We start from the raw sequence: 18,097 nt of genomic DNA, 5'->3' as shown, positions 1-18,097 counted from the left end.
AAAAAAAAAAAAAAAAAAAACAAGTCACATAAGCAATTAAGCAATGGCCACAAGACCACATATACAGGGGAATTTAATGCAAAGGCTGTTAAGAGTGGGGTGTGCTAAGTAGACGCGTGTTACCTACACATCATAGTATACATGCATTCACATGATGCTGAGACACTTGGCCCTCCCTGGCAGGTGACAAATGACACCAACTGAAGTGTCATGGGCAAGGCCAGGTTCCTGGGCCACTTCCTGGGATCCCCTCTGCCCAGGATGATGCATCCCACGGGCAGTACTCCTAAGGTAGAGAAGAGTACAGGAAACCCCACACCATGTGGCAGCTCCAAGCAGCAAGACAGATGGGCCCAGGTTCCCCACCCTGCAAGGCTGCCTGTTTCTTGGCCCTGCCACTCGGAGACAGGCCACACCAGTGCTGTAGTGAGCAGGACCCGGGCAGTGGCCACAGGGTGAGGACAGGACCTCCAGGCACTGAGAGCTACTCAGGTGCTAAGTCTAGGGCCATAGGAGCCTGTGAAGCAGGGTCCTCCTCCACAGTGATGGCTATGAAACCAGAAATGCTGCCCTGTATGAATGCCACAGAGCTGGCAGGTCTGGCACCGCCTTCGGCCACTGTAGAGAAACCGGAAGCACCACCCCAAGTGCCCACACCATCCTGTGCCTGCAGCACCAACAGTGGCCCAGGGCAGGCATCCCCACCTGTGACCTCAGAGCAGCACTCAGGGCCCCGCCCACCCGCCCATTCTGCAAGCAATGACTCATAGGGAGGGAGGGCTGCAGCGGCACCTGCAATGGTGCAGACGAGAGGATCACACGACAGCCCTGTGACAGTGGCACAGGGCCAGCCCAGAGCCCTGGGCCTGGAGCCCTTAAGGGCCACACTGCAGGCCTCCTGGAGCCTTGAAGACTCCTTGCTACCAGCTACACAGCCAGAAGCGCGAGTGCAGAAGGTCAGTTAACCAGGTAGAGTGTAAAATAAAATACCCGAAATGGTATTTTATTAAGTTTTAAGTTTTGAAAACATTTCAAAACTCTCAAAGAGTATCTATAAGCAGGGCATAGTTGGAGCTGAGGAGATGGCTCAGTAGAATAATTGCTTCCCTGGCAAGCACAAGGGCCTGAGTTCAATCCCCAGTTCTGCCAAACAAAAACAAAAACAAAAAACCAGGCATAGTGGTACACGCCTATTAATCCCAGTACTTGGGAGGCTGAGGCAGGGGAATCTATTTGAGTTCAAGGCCAGCCTCAATCTGGCTGATTCATGGTGAGAATCTGTCTCAAGAAAACAGAAAAAAAAAAAAAAAAATCCAAGAACTAAGGGTAGGAGGAGAAACACTTGTACAGGCCAGAAGCTCCATGCAGCGTTTTCCAAAAGAACTGACCAGTTAACTCTGCTAAAGAAATCACGACTCACGCTACTGGGAGGCTCAGGCAGAGGGTGGCACATTCCAGGCCAGCCATTTTAGCGGAAGACTCTTATCTCAAAATAAAAGATAAGGTTCCTGCACCACATGCCATGCCGGCCCTGCTGCCAGGTGCACGGAGCCGCCCACTGAGAGCAGACGTGGTGGTGCACGCTTGCAATCCCAGGGCTGGGGAGGCTGAAAACAGGACCACTATGAGTCTGAGCTGCACGGTGAGACCCTGCACCAAACACATAAAAAAATAAAAAATAAGGGCTAGGATGTAGCTCAGTAGCAGTGTCTTGCCGAGCACACGCGAGGCCTCGAGTTCCAGCCGCAGTACAGCAGCAAACAAACGCTTTTGTCTTTCTAAGTCACTCTGAGAGCTCTGCCTGCTCTTATGGTGGCTAGAGGGAGCCAACGCCTTCCAACAGCTGACAGGGCTGCTGTCACAGCAGCGCAACAGGGCAACACTGTGTTTAGGCTCCCAACCCGACAGGGTCCCTGCAGGGGAGGGCAGTGGTGGCGAGAGGGCCTGCAGCCAGGGCACCATGCAAAAGGGACTGGAGCTACGGACAGAGGGTGGGCCAGCTTCTCTCCACACCCCACGCTAAGACAGGGGACGCCAGAGCAGCACAAGCTGTCACCACCCCACAGGGCCCTTGCTGCCTCCACACTGCTGCTGACCTGGGAGGGAGCAGGGCAGAGCAGGCTGGGTGACCACATGCCAGTCTGTGCCCTGAGTGCACGGCCCAAGAGCAAGGCTGCCAATGCCACTCCCCGTGTGCACCTGCTGGGGGTCCATGCTGAGCATCCAAGGTGACACCCCACAGACAGAAGGCCGCCTGCGAGGATCCACTCATACCCCAAGGCTAGGCCTCACTCAGACCGAGCCACGCACAAAGCCCCACTCATCTCCACATCTGGGAGTCCTGCAGCTGTGCCAGGGTCACAGCGCTGCTGGTGAGGCCTTGCCCCTCCCGGGTGCCCTGCCACCTTCCTGGCAGCCCAGGGTCACGCATGGCTCCCACACGCCCGGTGCCTCATCCTGCCTCACATGCTTCTTCCAAAGTGGGCAGCTCGTAACAACTCAGGCTGAAATCCCTAGACCTCTGAAGATTTCTACAAAGATCCCAGCCTTATAGGAACTGCTAGCAGCAGTAGGCCTTCCCTGAGCACCCTGCCACAATGTATTTTAAAAGGCAAAAGGTGAGTTGAATGTGGTACTGCAGGCTGGTCATCCTAGGGCCCTAGGAGACTGAAGCAAAAGCATGCCAAGCTTGAACCCAACCCGGCTAACTCAGCAAGACCCTGTCTCATGATGAAGAGAGGGAGGTGAGATGTAGCTCAGCGAAGGCCTGGGCTCAGTCCCTAGTACCACAAAACAAGACAATTATAAGGTGATAGGCACCCATCTAATCTTCCCCACCTACCATCCTAGCTATGCCACAATGCCTATCAAATGCTAAGAAACTAGATTATCAACGACACAGTTCAACACCTCACGCTAACCCATACTTGGCTGACAGGGATCCACATACTGCATGCTGGGAGGGAGACCCGGCCGGAGACCCATGGTGCAAAGACCTCATTTGTAGGGTGAGAATCAAATCAAGAAGAAAAGTCCTCAAAGTACTGTGGCAGTTGCCCAGGCTGCCAACCAGACCTGACTGTCAGCTTTCCTGGCTCAGGATGGAGAGATAGGAAGCACAGGGGCCTCAGACAGCACGGCTAGACCGGGAGCTGAGCCCAGAGCACACTGCGTGTGCCCAGCGCCCTCTGCCCTATGTGCCCACGCACTCACAGTTGGTAGCCGAAGCAGAGGGAGATCTTCCCACCCCTAGGGGACACATGGTATATGATGTGTTCAGTCTGTTAGTAGGAGTGCAGCGTCCCAAAGCCACATGCACACCTGTGCAGCGCAGCTCCCCAGTCACTGACTTGGACCCGACCGCCCCTGCTGCCACTCCAGGGAAAGCAATGCCCGCCTTTTGCTCAGAGCTTGCCACTCCTCCTCCATACTAGCCCACCCACCTGCAGCTCTGCCACAGCCCAGCGAGAGCAGCCACAGGTAGCCTGACACTGCCCAACACAGCACGCTGGCCTCCAGGATGGCCACGCCTCTCATCCTCACTGCTGGCTCCTTCCCAGGACCCACGCCAGGGACAGAGCCCACCCAGCCCCAGCCCAGGCAGCTCACTGGCTCTCACCATGGCAACAGGGGCCTCAAGAGACCCATAGCCCAGACTGTCAGCCTGTCACCTCAAGTATAGGAGCAAGTTCCAGAGCCCCGGCTTCCCCGCCTCCTCCCAGGCACCACACAGAGCTAAGTCCTTCACAGTGCTTTCTCCAAGTGTGCCACTGTATGATCTGCATCTGTAATATATTACCACATAATTCATGTGTGTGTAATAAGTGCCACACAGCCCACGGCCCAAGCAGGGCTGTTCTCCAGTGCCAGATGCAGCGGCTGGTGCTGACTCTGAGGGCAGGTGACCAGTCACCCACACCAGTCACAGGACACTGCGCCACAGCCTGTCCGGTCCCTGGCAGATAAGTCTCTTATCTGTGGCCCTTTTTGTAAACCACATGGGTTTGGGTTACATTTTCCCCAGTGTTAGTCACTCCAGCACAGCTTCAGTTTCATGAAACCTCAAAAACACACTGAGCTCACAGCCTGCAGCAAGAACGGGAGAGCTTGGCAGGCCCTGTGAGTTGTGGGAAGAGCCCGATGCGCTGGGAGCCCCACAATCCCGGGCCCCCAAGTTCCCTTGGTGGCCAGCTGTGGATAGGGAGGCCTCCAGGACAGTTGGCTAGGTCCCTGCCTCCAGGTATACCACAGCCCTGCCGTCCCTCTCTCATGAAGACCATGCCAGGACACCCAAGGCCGCCCAAGGGGCAGACTTGCCCAGTGGCATGGGGACGGCTCCTCCCCACAGCACAAGCAAAGAACCAACAACATGGGCACCGAAGCAGGCACTTTATACAGTCCTAAGGCTGCTCTGTAACTAACTGCACAACACACAAGCTTTCCTATACTTAGGAGTAAGAAGTTACACGCACATACACTGTGCACAGGGGCCTTACTATACTCCAGCCCTGTAAGCTTTCTACACACAAACAGAATGAAAGCTCAATAAACTAAAGCAGAACACCAGCATTTAGGGACAACTGTCGTTAAAGAACCTGTGACCACTTCAGCCAGGCATGGTGGTATATGTCTGAAACCCCAGTACTCTAAGAGGCTGGGGCAAGAAAAATCAGACATTAGAGCCCAGCCTGAGCAACTAAATGATGTAATGAGACCTTGCCTCAAAGTAAAAAGTCAAAGGGGCAGGGATAGACCCCAGTTGAAGGCCTAGGGTCTGACCCTGTACTACAAAAACAAAACAAAACTAAACAAACAAACCCTTTGGCCATTTCCCATCAAATTTAATTTTCTACACATAAGACAACAGAATAACCCAGCATTCAATCTAAGCTGTGACTCATCTTGCAGCTCTCAAATGAAATCCATCCCGAGTTTAGGGGAAAAAGTACTTGGAGTATTTTTGTTATTAATGCAAGTAAGTCCTCTTCACTCCCAAAGGGATTTAAAGAAATGAAATCAAATAATAAATGAATATCAAACAAGTCAGGAAAGTACTAAAGAAGGAAAAAACTGAAGTCAAGAAATACGCGGGGGCTAAGGGTATAACTCAGTGCACGTGTGCCTGCCTGGCAAACGAGGTCCTGGCTGTACACCAGAGTGGCCAAACACTGCCAACCTCCCCCACGTCCCAGGAACTCTAAGGCGTGGCAGGCCCCACCCAGCCTGGACCCAGCGGCAGGGGCAGTGCACAGCCAGCCTGGCCCACCTCCCGCACGTCCCTCACAGGGGCGTGTGCACATGTGCATGTGCACATGGGCAGTGAGAGGCTGTAGGATCTACACATTGGTCCTGGGCTGTCCTCTGCTGCCCATACCATGCATACCCCTCGATGCCCACCTGGGCCACAGGGCACCATGCTGGCTCTCCTCCGTGGACAACTCAGCACAGGGTCCCATGCCATCTGAGACCGCAGGGAATGCAGCTGCACCCACCTCAGAACATGTCTAAGGAGGAGGCTATGGCTGGGGATGTAACTCACTGTGTAAATGCCTGGGCCCAGCAGCCTGCAGGGTTTGTAGTGGCTTCCCCCCAACGGATGCACTCAGTCTACCCCTCAGATAGAGGAGACGTGGGGCTGGCTGGGCGCGGGGGCTCACACCTGTAAGGCCAGCACTGTGGAGGCCAAGGCAGGAGCATCACAGGCTGGAGCCCAGCTCAGGCACCTTAGAGACTCTGGAAGACCCTAGTCCCAAAACAAAAGAAAGTCTTGGGGGTGTCACTTAGTATAAATGCTCAGTGCTCAACTCAGGACTAAGAGGAAAAGAAGCAAGGAAAGAAAGAAAAAAGAGAGACTGAGAAAAGAAAAGGAAGGAGAAAAAAGAGAAGATGTTGAGGATATTAGACAGAAATGTGGCCCCTCCTTACATGGGGGCTGGAGAGAAAAAGGGACTGCAAAGAGGAAAGCTAACAGCTCTAGTTTTTAAAAAAATGTATTAGCACAAGTAGTACAAAAAGACCTGTAAGTCACAGCTTTCAGAACCTAAAACAGGGCCTGGAGTCCTATTTGTATCAGGAATATAATCCCTGCGTATACCTCACACTGGTCAAGGTTTTTAGGCTTATTGTAAATTTACATAAAACAATGTATACATTTTAGGATATCAAGTGAAATTGTAATACATACACAACTGTGGAATGACCCAATCTGAGTAACTCGCATACTCATGACCTCAAATGTTTATCATTTCTTTGTGGTAACAACTCTCCAAATCCTCTCTTCGAGCTATTTTGAAACACAGCTCGCGGCTGGGGTGCAGTCCTGGGGGAGACTGTGTGTCTAGCACACACCAGGCTGAGGGCTCCTTTCCTGACACAGCAAGAAGGAAAATACACACTGGTGATAGGCATCCAAAGCTGTACTGACACTCAGGTTTTAATCTTAAAAGCTTATGATGCCGTGCCGGCCCCGCCCCCGGGCACACTGAGATGGCGACTGAGACTGGGCGTGGTGGCGCACGCCTGTAATCCCAGCTCTTGGGAGGCTGTAAACAGGTGGATCACTAGGAGTCCAATCTAGTAGTCAGACTCTGAACACCCTATAGGCCCTTCCCTAAAATAAAAATAAAAAAAGTTTGTGAGAAATAATCACTTTGGAAAACTCTCGGCAAAAATAGAGCATCTGTTCAATGCAGTTGCACCACGAGGACCAGCACGGCCTCTGCTCACCCAGAACATCCCAGGGAGCAGAGCTGATGAGACCCAAACCTACGGGGCTGCACCCAAGGGCGGGGGGGGGGGGGGCACAGGCACACCGTGCACAGTAACACTCAGGTACGCACGCTTCAAGGGTCCCAGTGTGCATGGGTGGGGATGCCTGCTGCGGGGCTCACAAGGGAAGCACAGTGCCTCGGTGGTCAGGTAGCAGGCTGGCTGTCATCACATGTCCACTGAAGTCTAATTTAAAATGAAGACCACAGACATTTTCAGATCACTAACAACTGAGAACATCTGTCAGAGGTACAGCCACCGCATGGGGGCCGGTGAGACAGGCCCCACGCCCATGTCCGTGTCCGCTGCTGCTCCCCTGCCACAGGAGAAGCCCTCGGGGACACACAGCCCTCACTGCCCACACCTCGGGGCAGCCCTTCTGCTGCCTCAGGGATTCTAAGTGCTCTAGGGATGACTTAGGACACTGGAGGCGAAGTGGCAGGAACCAAGCCTTGACACCAGAGAACACCGTCCAAAGGAAAGCTTTTCCGTGAAAACAGTTTTGACCCGTGCAGACCCGCTAAACAGGTCAGGACAACTGCGTCTGGAACATGACGAACAATAAATTGTATAAAATGCTGTGTTGTGGTGTTTTAAGCCTACGAACTAAAACTCGTGTCAGCAATCACAAAAGCAGCAAGGGAGAAAGGCAACTGCAGTCCCATGGGCCTCTAGCCAGGCAGAAGAGCAGCCAGCTATTTGTGGAAGGCTCCAGGAAGTGGACGATGGCCCTTGTACGACAACCACTAAACCAGAAAAAGAAAGGATGTTACAATGCAGGAGAGAAAATGAAAAAACTGGAAGCAAAGAGAGAGAGGAGGCTTTTGAAACCCAAATATCAGTAGACAACATAAACGAATTCCAATTACAATTAATGATTTCTTTTGCCTTTCAAATAAGTTGGTTTAATTCCAGATGATAAACAATTCAGAGCAGAACAAAGATCAAAGAGCAAGCTCTGGCAGAACTGCACTCTGGCTTTCCTTTAAATTAACAGCTGAGGCAGGAAGGGCTGAATGAATGAAAGCTAAGGAGACCACGAGTCGTTATGATTTTCCTTTCTTTCTTTTTTCTTTTACAAAATGTTATTCCTAAATGTATAATATACTCCAAGTCAACACTTCATTCTAGGTGCTGGTGTCAAAAGATACTACAGCAGTGAATCCAGTTACATCGACGGGAATGGAATCAAGGGGGGTCACCATTGTTGGAGGCACAAGAACAGTTTATTGCCAGGCGTATGATGCACAACTGTAATCCCAGCACTGGGGAGGCTGAGGCAGGATGATCACTGTGTTTGAGACCAGCTTGGGCTACAAAGTGAGCTCAAGGCCAGTCTGAGCTGCATAGGGAGACCCTGTCTCAAAAAGACAAAAAAAAAGAACAATTAATTTTGCCAGATTTCATAATTCCACCTGTGCCCAGGGGCCCTTTCCCACCTTCATTTTCAGCTCCCAGTCTCTCCTACCCCACTTCCTGCTCTTGTCTGAAAGCCCTGTCTGTCTTCTTAGCCTGTTTCTTGCCAACTTCCCAATCAGCCACAGTGTCCGTAAACCCCCCTAGTCCCAGCTCTGGACCCAGCAACATGGTTGGTCACTGTGCACCCATTGCAAAAGACTTCTGTATTAGATAAAAAATAAACCCAAGCTACATCCTGCTTGGAAATGCAGACCTAAATATGAGAATTTAGAAAAAGAGAAAGTACAATTATACAAAGGAGTAAAACAAGCAAACGTTAAAGAAAAACTAGACTGGCCAAATAGCTCAGCAGATTAAAGCGCCCGCAAACAGGCTCAGGGGCCGGGGGTTCATTCTCTGAGCCTGCAGTGCCAGCCCCATCCCCGGGGCATACGTTGAGGCAGCAATTAAGACTAGGTGTGGTGGCACACGCCTGTAATCCCAGCTCTTGGGGGGCTGTAAACAGGGGGATCGCTACGAGTCCAATGTAGTAGTGAGACCCTAAACACACTGTAGACCCTTCCCTAAAAATACAAAAAAAAAAAAGAAAGAAAGAAAAACTGGTGCTCATGATTCATACAGCTAAAAGGGCCCGTGCACTGGGAAGAGCCTTTCTGCCAGTGTGTGCATCCAGCTACGCTGCAGTCTGTGACGCAGCAAGAGCCGGCAGGGCGACCTGGGGACCCCGGAGGAAATCACAACAGAAAGCCAAGGTACCTGAACTCAGCGATAAGAATGGAATGAATCTACAGTGCAGGCAGATCAGCAGTTACTCAGGCTGGGAAGGAAGGGCTAAAGCAAGTGGGTGGGGGATACAGACAGACAGACAGACAGACAGACATGACCACCCGAGCAGCCGTCCTTGAAAGAAGAGCGATTGTCTCCGTTTTGGCTGAGCCCGACCCTACGTCCTTGTGTTGATATGTACGGAGCTGGCTAGGACTTCTCTCTACCCTTTCCATTGGCCTTAAGCAGCGTACCCTGGTCTAGCCGAGGTGCTGGTGGTCGTTTCTGAAGACAGCATGCACGCTTCCCTGATAAGCCACACCTGCTGCTCTCCAGGAGGAGCCGGGTGGAGACAGGACCAAGAGCCAGTGCTCCACGCTGTCAGCTGGGCTAGAGGCTATGGCTTCCTGGGGCTTGAAAGGTTACGCATCAGAGCCGAAGCACCAGACCCCAGAAACGTTAGACACAGCATAAAGCAAACTACTTTCTCTGCATATGGCAGGGGTAAATGCTGGCCACCTACCTAGCCCAGGGGGCAGTACTCACCCACTTCCCACAATTCTCTTCCTCAAGCCACGCCCCCTTCTCGGTGACTAAAACCCAGGTGCGGGCCCTGGGTCAGTCACTTTGTTCCAGAAAGCCATCTTCATGGCTGGATTTAGGCCCCGGGGCGCCCCAATAATTATACATATTTCTTAGTGTCTTTGTTTTCACCGTGGATTGCACTGAGAGTGGTAGATTGGAATTAACTTGGTGGAATTCCAATAATGTATTTTTGGGATTATAAATTATAGACTTCTTGGGCCGAAACAAGAATCAGGAAGGGACTCCTAAATATATATACTTTATACAGGGACTACACAGCTCAGACTCATAGTGATCCTCTTGTCTCAGCCTCTCCAGCACTGGGATTACAGGTGTGCGCCACCACACCCAGTTTCAAGGACTAGTATTTCTATTTTGTTCTTGCTGGGTTTTTTTTTAGCAGAACCAGGGATTGAACTCCCTTGTGCTTGCCAGGGAAGCACTTATTCTACTGAGCCATCTCCCCAGCCCCCAAGGACCAGTATTTCTAAAATGAGACATGGTGATGACTATAGGTGTAGTCATTGTCAGTAACTTAAATGGTTAAAGCTGATACTTTAATGTTGCACAGATCTGACCAAAAAGAAAACTGTGGAAGGGAAAAGTGGAAGACGTACACAGGGACTCCATGAGAGCCCCCAAGGCCAGTCAACACGGATGGTGCTGGACAGGGTTTGCCTCAAGAAGCCCTGCTGCTGCTCACAGAAGCAGGCGGGCGGGCGGATGCCTGTGCGACCACTGCGCAGCTGACAAAGTTCAGAAACAAGCCAGCCCAACTCCTGGTGACTGATGAAACGAAGACAATGACTAGCTCAGCAGGAAAGTGGTAATGCGCCCCCATTCTTGCTGTTTTGTTTTCTGTGTGTGCTGCTGGGACATGGGATGTTTGTCTTTTTTTTTTTTTTAATCCTGGAAATTCAACCCAGGGCCTTCACACTGAGCTACATGCCTAGCCCTTTTAATTTATTATTATTTTTTTTTACTTTGAGAAAGGGACTCATTAAATTGCTAAATTGCCCAGGGTGGGCTGCAACTTGCAACCCTCTTGCCTCAGCCTCCGAGAGTGCCATCGTCCAGGTGTGCACGTCTCTTATTTAGGGGTATTTCCATAGTGGTATCACCAATGACTTGTGGACTTTTCTGCGTGTACAATGAACTTTGAAAAAAAAAGAGAGAGAGAATTCTATGTACAGAGATATTATCATTAGTGTCTACATGTCCCCCAGAGCATCACGCAGTCACAGGCCAGGGGTGGACTTTTCTCAGAGGTAGCTGAATCTCGAGTGTGATTGATTCATGGTGCAATGCTGGGATTAAGGGAGCTGGGATTAAGATGGTGACTGATGGATGGGTCCACTGATTGGATTGGCCCTGACCTAATCTGGTAGCCTCCATATAATATAAAAGACAGACAGGCCTCTTGCCTGCTCTTGCTGTCTTCCACTGCCATGAACTGCTGCTGTCTGCCACTCACCACCCTGCCTCGGAGCCAGTAAGGACTGAAACCTCCACACACTGCGAGCTTTGGGAGTCAGCTATTTGGTCTCAGCAATGAGAAATGTAACTAAGGAGGAAACTGGAAAAACTCAAGAAGCTCAAGAAAATAGTTCTAGATTAAAAAAAAAAAAATTAGAAAGACACTACTTTTCTAGGTTTTTATGCCAGAAGGAAAGTAACCAATTGATGATCCTCCAGTGTATACGACACACGCTGAAAAGAGGTTAGCACTTCGTTATCGGCACCCTGTGCTCTGGCTCCATCCCCTGTCCCTGTTCCTTCTGCCCTCTGTGGAACCCTCTACCCCAGGGCTCCTGGAACTCACTCAGCACCCTGTGAGCTGTTACAGGGCCAGGAACCTCCAAGACTGTACAAAGCTCAGGCATGAAAAGTAAACTCATTCATGTTCAGCCCCTTTACGCTCGCAGCAATAAGCACACCCAGTGCCCAGACCTTGGAGTCTACACACCATTCTCCAATTCGAGGAACCAGAGCTCCATGGGGATGGGCCAATGCGGAGGGCAGGGCAGGAAATGAGCCACAGCACCAGCAGTGCCACAGAGCAAGGTATGAGCCACACCGCGATGGATGACGGGTGTCAGAGGGATAGATCTAAAAGCCAGACTCAAAAAACACCGTGGATGGCTAACAACCAGAGTATAGAAATGCACAGGCCGGGCCGGCTCAGCAGACTCAGGGCCTGCACAGGCAAGCGCAGGGACCTGGGCTTGATTACTGGCACTACATGCTGAGCGGGCCACCAAGTCCGGGCATGGTGGCACACACCTCTAATCCCAGCGCTGGGGAGGCTGAAGACAGGAGGGTCACTATGAGCCTGAGCTATGTAGTGAGACCCTGTACCAAATACATTAAAAAAATTTAAAAATGCACAGGCCTCCAGACTGACAAGAAGTACATGGTTACATAAATACTAGGGGAGAAGGAATGAATGTCCCAGTGAAAGAGCTGGTTTAACAGCCCGGCCCCTTTCTGGAATGCAAGTGGGCTCTGCAACTCTTGGGGGGCAGTGCTGTCCTGCCTCCTAGTGAAAAAGCCATAACCACAGATGAGATACCTGCGTATGGCAAGGAGCCTTTTCATCTCTGGGCTCCTCCCCGAGCCCAGCCTTGGACTGGTCACACAGACACCAGGGACCCATGTAGAGGGACACTGCCCAGGGCACCATGCAGGTCCTCCCCAGCCATCCATGAAAGGAGGCGCTGGATGCCTGGACAGGGATACCAGAGGGCTCGGACAGAGAAACCAGGAACCCCACATGGAGCCGATGTTTGGCCACCAGGCACACAGCAGAGCCCTGATGGCCTCATTCTGACAAGTATGCTGCAGGAAGGGAGGCCTCACCTCAAGGGAGCCAGGGGAGGGAACATGTAACTCTCCAACTATCTCTAATTTTCTGCAAATACAAAGCTAAGCCAAAAATAACATTTAAGAGTAACATAAATAGGTATTTTGTTTAAAAGGCAATGTCTTATTAAGAAAGAAAATAGTAGGGTAGACCAGATAGCTCAGTGGATTAAAGCACCTGCTTAGGCAAACACAGGGGTCAGAGGCTTGATCCCTGGCATACCATGCCGGCCCCACTCCCAGCGCACTGAGACTGTGAGTGAGACTCAGCATGGTGTTGTGTGCCTGTAATCCCAGTGCTTGGGAAGCTGAAAACAGGAGAAGCACTACAAGTACAATCTGTGTAGAGAGACCCTATAGTCCCTACAGACGCTGCAGTAAATACAAGAGAGAGAGAGAGAGAGAGAGAGACAGAGAGAGAGAGAGAGAGAGAGAGAGAGAAAATACTGTACTTCGCAACAGGAAGTAGCTCCCTCACCATGACAAACCTGGGACAGGCTCTGCCTTGTGCCACGGAGCCATATGCAGGTGTCACGGAGGAGCAAGATGGATGACCTCACCATGACAGCAAGGCTTCCTTTCCTCTGAGGTTTAGTCAAACTCTTAGCAAGGTAGTGGCTTCCTGGGCGTCCTGACCCACGTACCGGAGCAGTGATGACACCGGCTCCCTCGCCCAAAGGCTGACAGAAGCCGCCACATGGCCCTGCGTGCCCTGGCAGGTGTGGACGGCCTGCTGGAGAAGCCAAGCTGGGGACCTGGAGGAAGCCTCAGACCTGAGACCAAGACTCCGCAGATGTGGAGGGACCTATGGAACGCAGAGCCTGAAAGTGGCACTGTGCCAGCTCTGTGGTGTGTTTGTCACCTAGTGAGTGTCTTATTTTCTATGTTTCCCTCCCAGGCTGGGGATTGAACCCTGAGCCCTCTACCACTAAGCTGCACCCCAGCCCTTTTTATTTCTTGACAAAAAAATAAAGGTGTGACCAAAATTTCCCAAGCTGGCCTCAAACTGAGGTCACAGATGGGGGCTGCCAGGCCTTCATGTTTTCTCTCATACCAACACTGATTCATACTTAAATCAAAAGGAAACCCAACTGCTGCTCCTCACAGCAGGAACTGACCTGACACAGGCGAACACAAACGTCCCCCACATGGCTGCCCCGTCCCAACAGGCAAGGCCCCTCATTCCTGCCTCAGGGGATCTACCTGTCTTCACCAGGATTTGAGAGCTCAGAAATGCAGCCCTGGTCCAGGCCCTGGGAGACCTTCCTCAATGCCACGGTTATTCACAGTCAAGATCTGGCCCTAAGTTTTTAAATGTTTTTTATACATCTAAACCTAAAGGTATATCAAAAACATGAAGGGGCTGGTGAGATGGCTCAGTGGTCTAAAGCACCTACTTAGAACAAGCTTAGCAAAGCACAGGGACCGCGGTTCAATCCCCCAGCACCACATGCCAGCCAGCCCGCCCCTTGGTGGGCTGAGCTGGCCCCCCCCTCCCCACACACACATAAATAAATAAAATTTATTAAAAAAAAAAAAAAGAAAGAAAACATGAAACCAAAATGTGCAATGAATGCTACCATGAGTATTTAAGCCTAGGAAGCTGATGAGACTAAGAATGATTCTACTCCCTAATACTGCAATAAGATTAATTCTTCTAAAAATGCCAGAGAAGGCCAGAAATAGTGGTGGACGGCTGTACTCCCAATGATCTAGGAGGCTGAGCCAGTAGGATCAAAACCAATCAGGGCAACTTAGTGAGACCTTGTCTCAAAATTAGAAAATGAAAAAGAGCTGGGGGCCAGTGAGATAGCTCAGCAGACTGGGTGCCTGCTCAGGCAAGCACAGAGATCAGATTTTGATCCCCACCTCCACATGCCGTGCTGGTCCACCCACCCCCAACGCACTGAGCTGGCCACTGAGTCCAGGCATACTGGTGCAGACCTGTAATCCCAGTGCTGGGGAGGCTGAAAGCAGGAGGATCACTATGAGTCCAAGCTCATAGTGGAATGAGACCCCGTACTAAATACATAAAAAAGAAAAAAGAAAAAAAAAAAAAAGCTGGGGTGTAGCTTAGTAGTAGAGTGCTTGCCTAGCACAGAAAGGCACTGGGTTCAATTGCTAGTAGCACCAGTAAATCAATGTTGTAGTCACAGGAAGACCTAGAATATTCCTATACTGTACCTGTGCTACTTTCGACCAGAATACACTGCGAATACCCCTTGGGTATGCAGGTGAGAACACCTGGGGCCTCAGGGTCTCTTTAAGTCCTCATGACGTGGTGGAGCTGTGAAGATGCTGTCACACATGCAGAGTGGACTCAGCACAGCAACATCACACTTTGACGAAATGTAAAAACTGGGGGAAAGGACAGTTCTCAAGCCTGTGGAGAGCCAGTAACCTCAAAACTCTGCAAACCCGAATTCCCTGCCTGCAGCTCTGCAGCATACTATGACCAAAACCGGGATACAGCGCTGGGCATACACCACCTCAGGTCCAGGCCCTGGCCACCCTCTCCCCAGCAGCCACCTGCCTGCCTCATGCAGTCCTCCCCTCTCAGGGCCACCCCCTCTGGGGCATATGCTCAGCACTGCGGGGTTCACAGCTATGGATTCAGCCACTTACAGGCTCAAGTACAGAGGACAACAATGCTTGAGGACTGAGCACCGCAGACCTGTGCTTGCCACGGCACCCTCGGACACAGCCCTCCAGCCTGCTGAGTGGTGAGGAGCCTGCAGGGGTGCGCGCTGCCTTAGGGTGCTATGGACACCATGTGCTGTGCATAGGGAAGGACGCCAAGCTCCACACCAGCGAGGGCAGCAAAGGCAGCAGACGCTCACAAGGGAGCACCCACAGGCCTGCTCCATCACACACATGCACACTCGCGCACACAACCACCAAGTTCACTTCTCTCCAGCCAGCCAACCCCAGCATGTGGGTGACTGACTGGCTGTGGCTTGTGCCCCACCTCCCCAGGGCTCTACCCCAGAAAAGGACTTTTTGTTCTCAAGCTGGGGGGTGGCATCTAGTGGCAGGACAGCCCCAAAACAAAGACTCATTCAGCCAAAGTGTCAATGGCACCGAGGTGAGTCCCCTCGAGTACAGGCACAGACGGGGAGGAAGGCTGCACACAGGAGGCTAGGGAGTCTCACCCAAGGTCAGCCCTCTTCCAGGGATCAAACCTGGCCATGTCCTTCCACAAGGCCATCAGCCTGAGGGCAAAGGCCCTGATCAGATTCCAGTCACCAGCATGACTGAGCAAATAACCAGCCTGTTCCATGCCTCCCTCCAAAAATGCAGAAATATATCCATGCACAACATGGGAAACTGTGAACCCTGCTGTGGACTGCTGAACACCCGACCATGCTGAACACACCGGAAGAGGAAGTGCGCTGGCCACGCAGGGTCAGCCACATAGACTTCCCTCAGAAACAGAAGTCAGCCCTGTATGAGCAACTCCAAACTGCACCCTTCAGGATCCAGATTAAACATTCAGTACCAACCATCTCCCGCATCCAGGCTGCTGCAGCTCCCACCTCCTAGGAGGAAAGGCACTGAGGTGACAGATACACTTCAGCGTTGGCTCCTCAGCTGGGCTCCGGTCCAGTGGTCAAGACAGCACCCGAGCCGTCTCCGCTTCTGGAACCTGACTACTGACAGTGCTTTCCTCAACTGCACAGTGGCCCCATGTCAGCCCGCGACCCAGGCGGACCTTCAGCTCCGAGAGTGGCGCACTCGGAGGCAGCCCCTTCTCAGCCCTGACACCGCCCTCGCAGGCCAGCTTCACAGGACAGTCTGTGCCACTGGCTGGCTCACCCGTAAATCACCACCATCAGCACTGCTTCCCAAAACAGGTCACGCGCAACCATTCTTCTTCTTATAACAGCTATACACTGAGGCCCAACTTCACTGTATTTAAAAATCGTATCTTTTCACACCTTCTTAATGTACTGTGAATAAAGAACACAACAGCAACTATTTTCTATCATCAGCAAGTCTAACTCTAAAAGTAAGAAATACATCAAAAACTCTAAAATCTGATTGGAAATAAATATAATTTCAGCTGAGTGTGGTGACACCTGTAAGCCTAGCACTCAGGGCAGCAGAGGCAGGAGGCAAGCAGCTTGACAAACCAAATGATTCAAAGTTCTGGGGCTGCAGAGTTCAATCCCTAGTACTGGAAAAATATTCCAAAGAATAGTAAAAGGCTGGTTTTCTTTAAATATTATATGATGTATATCTACACTGAAACACTCTATAGTAACCCGTAACTGTAGACAATTGTTAGGTTGTCTATGTTTCTCTGGCAGAGTTGATAACTATAATCTTGAATATTCTCATCAATTTAGAAAAGGATTTTTATACCACTTTACTGAATTACATCTTTCAACTTAGCATTTTGACATTTCCATCAACTTTTTAAGTGTGAGGGTGGATTGTTTTTCTATGTTTTTAGTCGACTTGCCTCTCAAAAGACTGAATTAGGTAAAAACTGGTAGGAGAAGCCTATAACCAACCCTAATCACTGATAAAGCACTGTGAGCACCCTAAGTGATGGTTTAGGAGACAAATCCTGAAATATTTACATTACGCACATAACCAAAGCCCATTTTTATTTGTCTCAACATTCTGTCATCTTTGTACAAGCCTGCTTTTCCTCACAACCAATTTTAATACAGAAGTAAGAAATAGCAACCTTCTAACTTCCAGTACCCCAAAACCATTATTTACACTATTTTTCAGCCATCTACTCCACAGTCCCAAGCCAAACAAACAGTCAAAGTTAGCTCACTAGGACTGGGTATAGCTCAGTGGCACAGAGGCTGCCTGCCAAGTGCAAGGTTGTGAGTTCAACCCTTGGTACCAAAAAAAAAGGCCAAATACAAACACGGTCAGTGCGCCAGGAGCTGTCAGCTGCTTGGGAAAGGTGTAGCCCTCCTGCCACAGGCAGGGAAGCGTGGGACAGGCCCTTTGTGAGGCCACAGCACCCCCGACACAAGCCACAGGTGAACGAACACAGGCACAGGTGAATACTGACCCGCGGCTCACGGTCGGCACGGACACAGGTGAGCATGCACACCACAGACGCGCAGCTCAAAGCTCCACAGCCCACGGGCGAACAACACGGCGCAGATCCTCGGACACAGGTGCCCAGCACACAGGCGAGCACACACAGGTGCACAGCCCGCAACAACAAGCACAGCCGCCGCACCCGCATGTGAGCAGCTGCGGCCAGCATCCAGCACTGAGGCCTGGCACGGCGGCGGCGGCGGGCAGGAGCCGCAGCCACGCCGGCCCCAGCCCGCGGCCGCCTCGGGGCAGACCTGGCATCCCCGTCCTCCTGGCTAGGCCCTTCCCCAGGCTTCCTCCCGGAGTGGGTATGGGGTCGGGCTGAACCTGACGGGCAGGTCGCGAGGGAAGGACGGTAAGGGTGGGGAGCGGAGCCGGGCAGGGATGGGAACGGGCGGGGACTGGTGCGACTGGAACAAGGGTGCGCGGGGAGGACGCGAGGGGTGGGCGCGGCGGAGGACGAGGGACGAGTGCGGGGACAAGGGGCGGGTGCGGGTCGAGGGACGGGTGGGAGCGGGGGCCGAGCGCTCACCCGCGGCGGGCGGCCCCTCCTCCTCCGCGCGCTCCGCGGCACCCACGACGACCCCTCCGTCGCTGCAGACGCGCAGCTGGGCGGCCGAGCGCAGGC

At 51.8% G+C, this 18,097-nt stretch overlaps 1 protein-coding gene across 1 annotated transcript in view; it reads right to left on the bottom strand.

Moving 5' to 3' along the window:
* The window catches only part of Spire1 (spire type actin nucleation factor 1), a 101,614-nt gene extending 83,523 nt beyond the window's left edge, over nucleotides 1–18,091 (bottom strand). Inside the window, exon 1 of the mRNA XM_023707492.1 lies at nucleotides 18,002–18,091. The gene's annotated coding sequence lies outside the window, so the exon portion shown is untranslated. The remainder of the gene's footprint in view (nucleotides 1–18,001) is intronic.
* Nucleotides 18,092–18,097: the final 6 nt, after the last annotated feature.

This window comes from Octodon degus, unplaced genomic scaffold, assembly GCF_000260255.1.
Source record: "Octodon degus isolate 3935 unplaced genomic scaffold, OctDeg1.0 scaffold00295, whole genome shotgun sequence".
NCBI lineage: Eukaryota > Metazoa > Chordata > Mammalia > Rodentia > Octodontidae > Octodon > Octodon degus.
Note: the sequence above shows the minus strand (reverse complement) of the source record. Positions and strands in the feature narration are given on the sequence as shown.